Source organism: Meleagris gallopavo, chromosome 3 (genome assembly GCF_000146605.3).
Source record: "Meleagris gallopavo isolate NT-WF06-2002-E0010 breed Aviagen turkey brand Nicholas breeding stock chromosome 3, Turkey_5.1, whole genome shotgun sequence".
NCBI lineage: Eukaryota > Metazoa > Chordata > Aves > Galliformes > Phasianidae > Meleagris > Meleagris gallopavo.
In genome coordinates this window covers 4455991-4467341 of record NC_015013.2, presented here as the reverse complement: position 1 = coordinate 4467341, position 11351 = coordinate 4455991, and positions in this window count along the sequence as shown.

Sequence of the window (11351 nt, the reverse complement as noted above, 5' to 3'; positions counted from 1 at the left end):
CAAGTTTCCTTCAGAAAGTGCTGAAAGAAAAAGTCTTAACTCTTTAGTGTGGAAAACTTTAGGGCCCAGAGAGAGGATGCATCAGAAAGAGGTTATTTTATAGTTGTTATCCAGTGTACATAAATCAAGAAATGTTTAATTCTATTTGTTTTCTTAGTCATAAATTTTAAGTACATTAAGCCAAAACACCTCGGTTGTGCCCAACTGCATTATGAGTTTCACGTGCATTGCATATCCTTCTGAAGCTGACAAAAAAGTCCCTTCTTTGCTGAATTCTCCAAGAGCCACGTTTAAAATGTTGCTGCTATCTTTTGCATAAAAATCTCTGTAGAGCTTCATGTTACTTACACTGTGAGAACGTGTATGGATTGCAACTACTGATTTTTCTGGCATGTTGAAAGGAAAACTTATATAGAGAGAGATGGAGTAAAAGAAACATTAACCTATTCAGAGTTCTTTGATAAGGTTTTTTGTGTGCTTTCCAGTTATCTTTACCAAACAAAATCCATGAATATTGTACATAGCAAGTAAACTAGAGGATATAGATCAACATATTCCAAGGCAGTTGTCATGACCTTCTTGAAAAGTTCTTAAATTAGAACGTCAGATGGCATTTCTTGTCCTGCAGGAAAAATTTAATATATTTAAAACAAAAAGTGTTTTGGTACTTTTTAATTTTCTGTCATCACTCCCACACATCACTTCTGGACAATGCCAAAGGAATATCTTTCTTCTACTCATTGTTTGTTAGTGCACAGTGTGGAGCAAAATATTCAGGGTGATTTCCTCTTTTTAAAGGAGAAACATTCTTTGCTGCAACATTGCTTCAAGTATTTGCTGCTCTTAAGTCTGCTGTTCTCTCCTGGCCTATTCACCTTCATTATGTCTGTTTTTTATACTTTACTGACATGATAACTGAAAGAAAATCTTATTAAATATCCTCTACTTTTTGTAATTTTCTTGCCCCTACACTGTGTTCATCCTATTTGATGCTGTGCATAATACACGTGGAAAGAGCCGTATTTATTTCAGTTAAGCCATATTATATTGTGATCAACATTTTACAAAATGACCAGAGGTCTTAGGTTTGTTTTTTGTGTGTGTGCATGTACAATTTCTTTTTTGAATGCCTTGCTTTTATGATCCCTAGTGAGCTGTTCCATTAACTGTAGTGTTTATTGTTTCCTTTTAATGAAAACTCTTTGAAAATTTTTATGTCTCCTAATTAAATTTTGTAATAGCTGAAGAATTTAAGAATAGAAATCTTAATTTATTTTACAGCTGTCTCCTTTATCTATGACTGGTATAGAGACAGGTTTTTTTGCTTTGTTTTTTTTTTTGAGTTGGTAGAATGATCTTAATTCTCAAATTCATCCCTTTGAAGATTTGAAAAACGTCTGGCTGAACAAGTTTGAAGATAGAAGGTTGAGATGCCCTTTGAACAATGTTTTCTTCCTCAACTGCTTCTTCCACTTCCAATCCAGATGGCAATAATTTAGCATAAACTTCATACAGAAGCCTGCAAAGGTGTTAAGCTAGGGGTGCTGATCTGATCTTATCATCAGGATCAGTGATATAATACATGCAAAAAACAAACAAACAAACAAAAACAAACAAAAAGACCCACAACAGTCTGTAAAGCTCTTCACCATATACACTCAGTCCTGTGGAGATAATTATGCTGCTCTTATCCTCTGCACTTTTCTCATTGGGCTGACTGATGGTGGACTGCTGAGCTGAAGGAAAAATACTGGTGGAAACACAAAATGGCTATGATTGCTGGATGCGTTCCTGATGGTCTTGCTCTGCTTGAGTCCATGTCAAAGAGTTTTATCCAGGTAGCTCAGTTGTTTCTATGCTTCCCTTGCACTCTTGATGAGAGCACCACGTGTAATAAAAGCAGCAGAAGAGCCACAGCAGCATTTCTTTTAATTGCTCTGGACTTGTGTCTGTTTTGTCTTGTTACTGAAATGAGGATTTTAATTTCTGAGAGTCTCAAGGAATACGTGCTTAATGGTAACAATGCAAACCTGGCGAGGTGGAAAATCTTGGGGAGGCAGGACCATCTGAGAATTCAAGAGAAGACACTCCTGCCTGATCCACAGCCAGCAGAGTTCTTATCCCCTCATTATAGCTAGCTTGGTCAATCATTATTTCCAGGCCATTGCACTGTCTTAAGTCATATTTTGCATGGGAGGAATGCTATGCTTTGCTGTTGAGGTTTGCTGTTATGTCTGAAATATGAATACTTAGATGTGATAGAAAATGCATATTTAAATTATCAGATACAAGAAAGAAAGTCTTAATTCTCAGATACAGACTTCTCAACTGTTCTTGGAGTCCATCATTAAATGCAGTAGTAATGCAAATGTAGATTGAATTCCAGAAAATCAAATTCACATTAGCATATATTGTAACATCTCTTGTAAGTTGTGTGCAGTAGAGTCAAGTCTTCTATAGCTGGGTATTTAGAACTATTTCTTCTGTGGCTATTCCTCACTTGTGTCTTTGGGGGCTTCAGAACTGATGATGTGGTGTAGAGTATGCATTGTGATAGAGAGGAGCAAACTATGTCTAAAATGTCTTTTTTTTTTTTTAATTTTAAAACATCCAGTTGGAAAAAAATAGGCATCTTTTTGCCACTTCACACAGTTCTTGAGGATCAGTCAAAGCATGAAATATAATAATCCAATCTATATGTGCTTTATGCTATCCATCCAATTACTCTTTATAAGGTTCTCTGTTGGCATATGATCTGAACGGTTCTAAAATAAATTACCATCTGATATTATTTCAGACATGATAATTTTGTGCAGTTGAAGCAAAGCAAAGTGTAAGCTGCAAAATAAGGAATAAAACCATAATTACCAGTTCCGTTTATTCATAACATATTAATACAATGTAAGTATCTGGCAGGCAGGAATTTATGGATACTCAAAAAAGCCAACCAAACGGTTGTTCTAATGAACACATAAAAACTAACATGTTTAAGTAGTAAATCATGGTGTTTGGTTTTTTGTTGTTTGTTTTTTTTTTTTTTTTTACTTTTAAATGAAAAATGCATTCAAACTTTGTATGGGAAGTAATGTATTTTTCACAGTATAAGTGTATGGAAGCATTTCAGGATGGACGCAAGTACCAAGGGGGTACAATAGGAACTCTCACAGAGATTTTTGTAATGTACTTCTGTTCCTCAATATTTTTTTTCATGTGGATCCTGGCCTTTTAAATTCAAAAGGAATGAGGACCCAAGGTGAGGCTTCAGACATGAGTTATACATGAAATCTTGAGAAGTAGAGCTCTTCGAGTCTCATATGAGGTGAAACTACCAAAGCCAACTTATTTTGTGAAAGTTTTTATTTCTCTTTTTTTAGAATATTAAAAAAAAAACACAAAAACAAGCAAATATTTTTCTCTATTGTTAGATTTTATATACTTTATTGAAAAGGATCAAGCTTCATACTGTTTATTCTTGTTTAGATTGTTATAATCTTTACATAACTTTCTGCTGGAAAGGGGCTAAACTAGCCACCAAAGTTGCAGTCACTCCAGACATTTCGCCAAGGAAAAAAAAATAAAGGCTTGGTTTATTTATCTGCTTTTATAAAGGAGGTGGTGGTGACAGGACAGCATGCCTGTCTCAATCATCCTGACACAGCCTGTCATGTTACTTAACAAAATATTTTACTAATTGTTACTGTTTTTACATAGCACTGAAACATCTTCTAAAGTATGCAAATAGGAATTTAAGACATGGCTCTTACTGGCATAGTTTATTTTAAAGAGCATACAGAATGAGGAAGAAAGCAATCGACACAAATGTGAGAAATTTAATGTATGCGTTGCTAGTTTTTAAAATATAGAATCATAGAATGGCTTAGGTTGGAAGGGACCTTAAATACAATCTTGTTCCATTCCTCCTGCTATGGGCAGGGTTGCAAACCAGCTAGATAAGTTTGCCCAGAGCCCCATCAACGTGGTCTCAAATGCCTCCACCAATTCTTTATAAAACACCCTGAGCTTTAGAGCCCAAGAATATTTTGTAGGTACCCTTTTTCCCCACACTGGAAATGTCTCCTTCAAGTCATCCTGTTTTCCCCCACTAACCCTTGTGTAAACACCCTCAGCTATTACAGCTGCACAACTGTATACAGCAGCTTCTGGGACTGCAGGGCACATCAGAGCAGTAACTTTAATTAGGAAGAGAAGCACGTTATTCTTAACCCTTGAGTGTCCAAATTTTGGCTTACCTAAGCCACATTAAGTGGAGTTGTCTTGGGCCACATATAAAAAATGTAGATTGCTCCAAAAGAAATGCCTCCTATTTATTTCCATGGAAACCAGAACAGATACAAAGGGTAGAATGACAGTATTTGGTAGAGCATGTTCTAAGCTACAAAACCTTATTTTTCAGCATTTTCATCACCACTAGCTAAGCATTTCTGTGAGCAATGAGAAAGAGACTGCATCTGATGCACCAGTTGAGGTAACCTGCTGTCATCACTGCTGAAATGTACTGCCCAACACATCACCGTGCTCACATCCACTGTTTGGACTCCAGACATCTTCAGCAAGTGTTGATGAATGTCAGTGGGTGCCACTCTTTCCACATGGAGGAATTCAGTGACACACCCTCCTCAGACACTATTTTGTCAGACTGCTGCTCTGTCATGCCACCAACATCTACCTCTGATGTCATGGGCCAACATAGTAAAATAGGAGGCATTACTATCAGAACAGACCTTGTGTATAATAAAGTTAATGTAAAAAGCAATAATATATATATTATTAAGCATAAAGAGTGCAACAAAAATATTAATATTTGACCTTGTTTTTTTCAAACTAATGCATCAGACTGGTTTGATGGGAGTTGTTGCAATTCTCAGTGATTTCTCAAGGTGTTCATCAGAAATTTTTGATGAAATTTTACTCATCCTGCACATCATCCTTGAATAGAGTTCTTTACACCGTACCAAAAAGAAATGACATGCATAAGGCATCATTGTGAGGTGAGGGATATTTTTCTCTGATAAGACAGGTCTTATAAAAATCTGGTAAAGAGACGTGATCAGATTTTTTCTTGGGGTAATATCTGTCTGTAACTTTATGCATGCTATCTGAAAATTTTCAGTTAATGTTGTTATATAGACTGAAAATAGAGTTGCAAATATACAAAAGAGATGAAAGTCTTTGACGTTGAAAGTTGTGTTTTGTTTTGTTTTTTTTTAATCTGGAAATTTATTCTTAGATTTTCTTTATCTATACAGAAGACACTACTGCATATTTCTTACAGTTCACGGGACTTTGTTTAGCCAGGGTATGTAAAATCATTTGCCATCACTTGGGTCAGCACTGCACTGCACCCTCCAGTGCCCTGGTTTCAGCTCAGACAGTGCCAATGGCACGCTGATGTTTAGTTGTTGTTGAGTGATGGGGTGTGCAGCTGGGGCTGGGTTGGGCTTCTCAGAGGGGCAGAGAAGCTGCCATGATGGCACAGGGCAAGTGATGGCCACAGGATAGGCTGGGCAGAGCCACACGTGACCCATGGGCCACAAGTTGGTCATGCGTGGCTTAACCTATTTATCCTCCAGTATTGATGTTTAGAAGAGGATTTATTGAGTGAAATTATATAAAACATTCTGTAGTATGAACCCATGTTGAAGCAGTGCTTGGAGAACTGCAATCTGTGGGAATCCCGTGGAGGAGCAGTTCAGGAAGTCTGGCAACTGGTGGTAGGGATCTCATATGAAGAAAGAGATTATAGAGGAATGGCTGAGACAAAGCATTATGGAATATTCACAGCAGCCCCCTTTTTCCTATGCTACTCATCAGAAGGAGATAGAAGGAGGTGAAGTGGGAGGAAGATGTCTTTGATTTGCTTTTAGTTTCTCGCTGCTCTAGTCTGCTAGTAATAGGCAATAAATTACTTAAATCTCCCTATGCTGAGTCTGTTTTGCCTGACAGTAATTAGTGAGGGATCTCTCTGTCAGTTTCTCAACACTCAGCTTTTTTTTCATCATGTTTTCTCCCCCTCTTCCTTTGAGGAGTCAGAATGAGTCAGTGGTGTGATGGAGCTCACTTAGCCATCAGTGTGAAACAACCACACATTCAAGTCTGAACTGACAGCAAAATATCTTTTGTTTTCCTAATAACTGAACATGCTAACTAATGGTAAACACTTAATTGTTTAGGAAAAAAGAATAAGCTGAGAAGGTACCATGGAACATAATATTCTTTAAATAAAAATGTGTTGGAAGCACAGATTAGATGTGAAACAATGGTGTTAAGTATCTCTGCGAAAGAATAAAAACTATCTTATGTAAAACTGGTTAGTGCAAACTAAAGCTGTTTTCTATTAGAGAGCTGCCATGTACTAGAAGGGTCATGAAGCTCATTTTCCTCAAGTCTCTGCCTATAACACTGGTGCAAGTGTTGCATGCCTAAATAAACACCCACAGCATCTTTTGCATAGATGTAGAGCGACATAAGAATTGAGATGCAGTTATTTAGCATTTATGGAAGAAGGAGATGGTTTATTTGTTATGTCAGGGACTGACTCCCTTGTGAGAGAGAAACCACTTACTTTAAGTATTGAAATTTTATATACATTATATATTGATACGGCACCAGCATTAAAACAGGTGGTTCTTATAGCCATCATGCGCGGGATTTATGCCAAATCTTGAACTGTTTCTAAGAATCATGTATTTAAGTTCATGAAGATTCACAATTATTAAAAGAAAAACAACAGCAAACAAAACAAAACAAAAAAAAAGCATTTCATTTAATTAGGGGAATTGACTAGCCAGTGCTGTGGTTGCAACATGTCTAGAATTAAGGAGTTAACTGAACCTGAAAATCTACTTTACAGGCTTTTGCTTTATCAATAAAGTGCAAGTAAGTAAGGAAAAAAAAGAAATAGTGGTGCTTTATTATTAGCCTCTCACGAATCCTCCCCACATTAATGTTAAGTGGTTTGTTCACATGCTGGAAACTCTTGGAAATAGTTTATCACAGTGCTGAGGTTACTTGAATCGGGCACTTCAAAACAGCAAAGATTTGTGAGATAAAAGTCTTGATTTCCTCAGGCCCATCTACGACATTTGGACAAAGCTATTATGCTTCAGACTGCAGAGGTAAAAATAGATTTTTGCTCTATTAATAATAGATTTGTTTGAAAGTACATTTGTATCTGTATTCCAAATCTTAACATTCATCATTAATCAAAAGCTGCTTGTGTTAGTTAGAAGATGGCAGAATTCCAAGCCTGGTTTTGAAGTTATGGAAGAAGGAAACGAGGATATCAGACCAATAGCTGATATTTGTTTTAACAGAGCTGTAATAGAGAGAAAGTGAGGGAACTGTCTCTGCTTCAGTGATACTCTGATACCTATGCTACATGCTTCCTTGCTGTGGGAGTCATGGGGAGGTAGGATCCTCCTCTTATTCACAGGCACTCTATTAACATAAGATGCACACCTGGCTCACCACAGTGGTATTACTCAAATCAGTGGAAGTGGAAGCTCCCTGCCTCCCTGTTCTCAGAAGTGATGGCTGGTTTTTCCTATTCAGGCCCTGCAGGACTTTCAGGAAGTGGCAGAAAGAACATCAGAATAAGAAGTAGTCCATGCTTTTGTGTGTGTTTCGTGCTTGAAAATTTTAAAGACTTAACAGCTCTCTTGTTCCTTTGTGGATCCTTGTGTCACTAAAAACTGTGAGCACCTCTACAGCTGTTTAGGAGTCACTTTAGAAGGGTGGGACCCCAGCCTAGACCTCTTCAGTTAGGGATGTATATCGTAAACCAGAATAGAAGTAGTTAAAAAGTAATAAATTAATATCACTATTTTCTGCGAACTGGTAACCAGAGTCTTATTTTGCATCTGGCTGGATAATACAACTTGTAGCTGCAGTGAGAGTATGTTTTCTTGTATTGGTATTTTGTTACTGCTTCCCTTCTTGCATCATAAACTTCATTCTTCTTCACAAAACCCTGTCTGATGGATTTGAAATTTGCACGTGTATATTGGAGTCCTCATCCCATGTGAACACTTATAGAAATTTTTTTGTTTGGCTGGCTGCTTGTTGTGTTTTGGTTTGGTTTGTTTCTTTTTTTTTTTTTTTTTTTTTCTTTCTTTAATGCTAGTGAGCTACAAATTACTTCATTACAGGCATGCGGTTGGAAAGCCTGGAAAAGAACATAAGTATCTATCTTTGGAAACACGTGAAGTTGTGGCATCATTTAACAAAACTTGTCAAATTTCCCTATCTGCTTGCTTCAGTTCAGGCTAATATATTTACAGTACAAAATATTTTCACCTTGGGACAGTTGCTTTTGTCTGGAGACAATTTTACTCAGCTGGACACAGTCTTTATTGCTATAGCTGCTTTGCACTCTGCTTCAGCATCTTTTTTGAAATTCACTTTCTGTTCTTGCAGTTTATGTCAAAAAGTAATCTGCTTTACAATCTGGCAAATTGATTAAGTAACTCAGAAAAAGATACTTGCTTCTGTATCATCAAAATTTTGTCCTCCAGCTGTATCTTTATGGATGTATTTTGGTTTGTATTTCTGCACATTTTGTGCTGAGAATAATGGTCTTGAAAAATGTTTGTTTTTATGACAAGCATGAAAATACACTTATTTTGCTGGGAACTCTTGCATCCTTTGTCATCTGTAATAAATTCAAAGGAACCAGATTTGGCCTCTGCTATTTTTACTCTTGTTTGTTGACCTGCATTTGAGCATATGTTTTATTTTCATATATTTTATTTGTTTATAATTTAACTCTCAAAATTTACTGGCTCTGGACATATCTACTGTTTTATCCAAATATCTGTAAATATCCTCCTATGCAGTTCTGAACAAGTTTCAAGTGGTAGTGCAAAATAATTAATTTAATACATAATACTAGCAAATATGCTGACCTGTGTTAGTCTTCTATGGCCAAGAATATTCATGTGTTTTCCTGCAGTGCTTCCTGTATTCTTTAAAAACTCCTAAAACACACACTTATCTTCTTATACTGTCTCCTTCAATATCTGACTATTTCTTCTGCATTTTTGTGAATAATCTTACCCTTCTCCAGTGATCGGTGCAAAACTGAATACAAGAAACAGCAAAAGTATAATTGTAGTCACAGTGAGTTGAATTTTCCCTTTGTCTTGAACCTAGAAGCAGTGTGAAAGAAGAACTTAGTTCAGGAGATGGAAGCTTGGTGTTGTGGTTTGATGTGAGCCTGTGCAGCTTTGGGAAGGAACACTGATTTCAGCTGCAGAAATGGAATCTTTGTACTTTAATGAGGGTTTCTGGATATGGATGCATTTAACTTCCTGCTCCGACAAAGTGAATCCACTTCCCAGGCTGTTCCTGCCTGTCCCCACACCAGCTGTCCACTGGCCATAGTCATAAAGCAGACAGGAGCTACAGGCTTCCCTCAGAAGCTGTGGGAAGGAGGGATTGAGAACCTTACAGGTTTCTGCTCTCCTGGTCTATCCAGAGCATCTCCTGCCAGAGGGGAAATGGTGCAGGTGATGCACTGGGGTGACAAATCCTCCTTTTGCAGGGCCAGAAGAGCTGCTGCTCTTTGATTCTAGGCTGGCTTTATTCTCAGGTTTCTCTTCTTGTTCCTGGTACACATTTGGGAGTTGTGAGGAGAAAAAGATAAATTAATGGCAAGTAGGCATTTTGACATTTCTGTCAGAATGTAATAACTTGTAAGGCAGTGTTTGTACATGTGATGTTATATTGGAAAGTGTCTTTCTTGCTTCCAGAAGAAATTGCATAGATTTAAAATATTGTCTTGACTTTTTTTTTTTTTGACTTCCACTCATACTATTTCTATTTCTAGAATTTTCTACAAATGTTGTCTTCCACTCATCCCTAGCTTTTAAAGTTTACATCAAGGAGAAATGATATTGCACCATGATGCTTTGTACAAGATTTAAAATTTAAGGTTTTATGCTTCGTTTATCCACTGAAACTGGAAGTTTCTCTGTTAACTGGTAGCTAAGAAACATTTCTTACTGCGCTGACTGAAGGTAGAAGGGCTGTGTCAGTCTGGTGTGACTTTTGTTGTTTGCTTTAATTCTGAGTTGGGAAAGTTGGAATTTCTCACAGACTTCATGTTGCCAGAAACGCTCATAGAACAGAACTGATTTTTAATTGGCTGAAGAGCTGAGGCATAATGTTAGGAAAGAATAAAACTTTATTTCTAGCATTAAAAAGTTAATGTCCTTAATGATCTCTTTACTACAGAATTTAAACTAAAAGTTCTACTGATTGAGATGATTATATTCAGAGGAAGAAAACTGACCAAACCTTATTTGATTTTTTTCTTTTTTTCATAAAGATTTTGTTGGCAACTCTTTCTTTATTGTCTGGTTTAGCACCTTCTCCCCGTCTTTTCTTCAGTCTTTAATTCCCTATGGAATTGCATCTCTAACTGCAGAAGAAGTGTGAAAACTGAATTTTAGTTAACTCCTTCTCTTTTTGGAAATATGTTACCACAGTTCCCTAACTTCTAAAATGTTATAATAATTATATTGTATTTCTGATTCCATTGGTATGTTTACTGTTCCTGGACTGCCGCCTTCTTTCTTGATGGACTGAATCTGTCATTATTGAATTTGACTTGGTTAAGTGGGTAATGCAGTACAGATCCTTTAAAAATGATCAAGTAAGATGTTAATGTAGCATATTCATAAATCTCGTAATCCAGTTGTGGTTTATTAAAGTTGTGGTGCTTATTCATTTAAACATTAACAGAGGTGGCCAAAATCAGATTTATAACCTGTTGTCCTCTTATTTTAGAATGCAAAATTCTGCAGTATTTTTCACAACTACACTTTGATGATAAACCTGATGAATGAATACGTTGCTGTACTTTGTGTATAACACTTGAATATTTATATAGCACTTGATTATTTATATAACAGTTGAATATTTATATAACAGTTGAATATTAATATAACACTTGATGACATACACATTATACTCAAATTATCTATCAAAGAGATAATCCTACCACTCAGAATATTGTGGAAGCAGATTTCTAACCACCTGAATGAATCTCTGACTTCCTCAAAACTTCAACCTATGTGAATGCTCACCTTTTTCGTAAACTGCATCTCAGATTATTTTTTTAGACAAAACTGTTTTGCAGATCCATCGGTGTGGACATCTGAATGTCATATTCCAGTGGAACAAATGCTGCCTTTATAAAGAAAAACTTCCCTCTTTTAGGAAGTATTACTTTTCAGAAAGGGTGGTCAGGCACTGGAATGGACTGCCCAGGGAGGTGGTGGAGTCACCGACCCTGGGGGTGTTCAAGGAAAGACTGGATGTTATGTTGA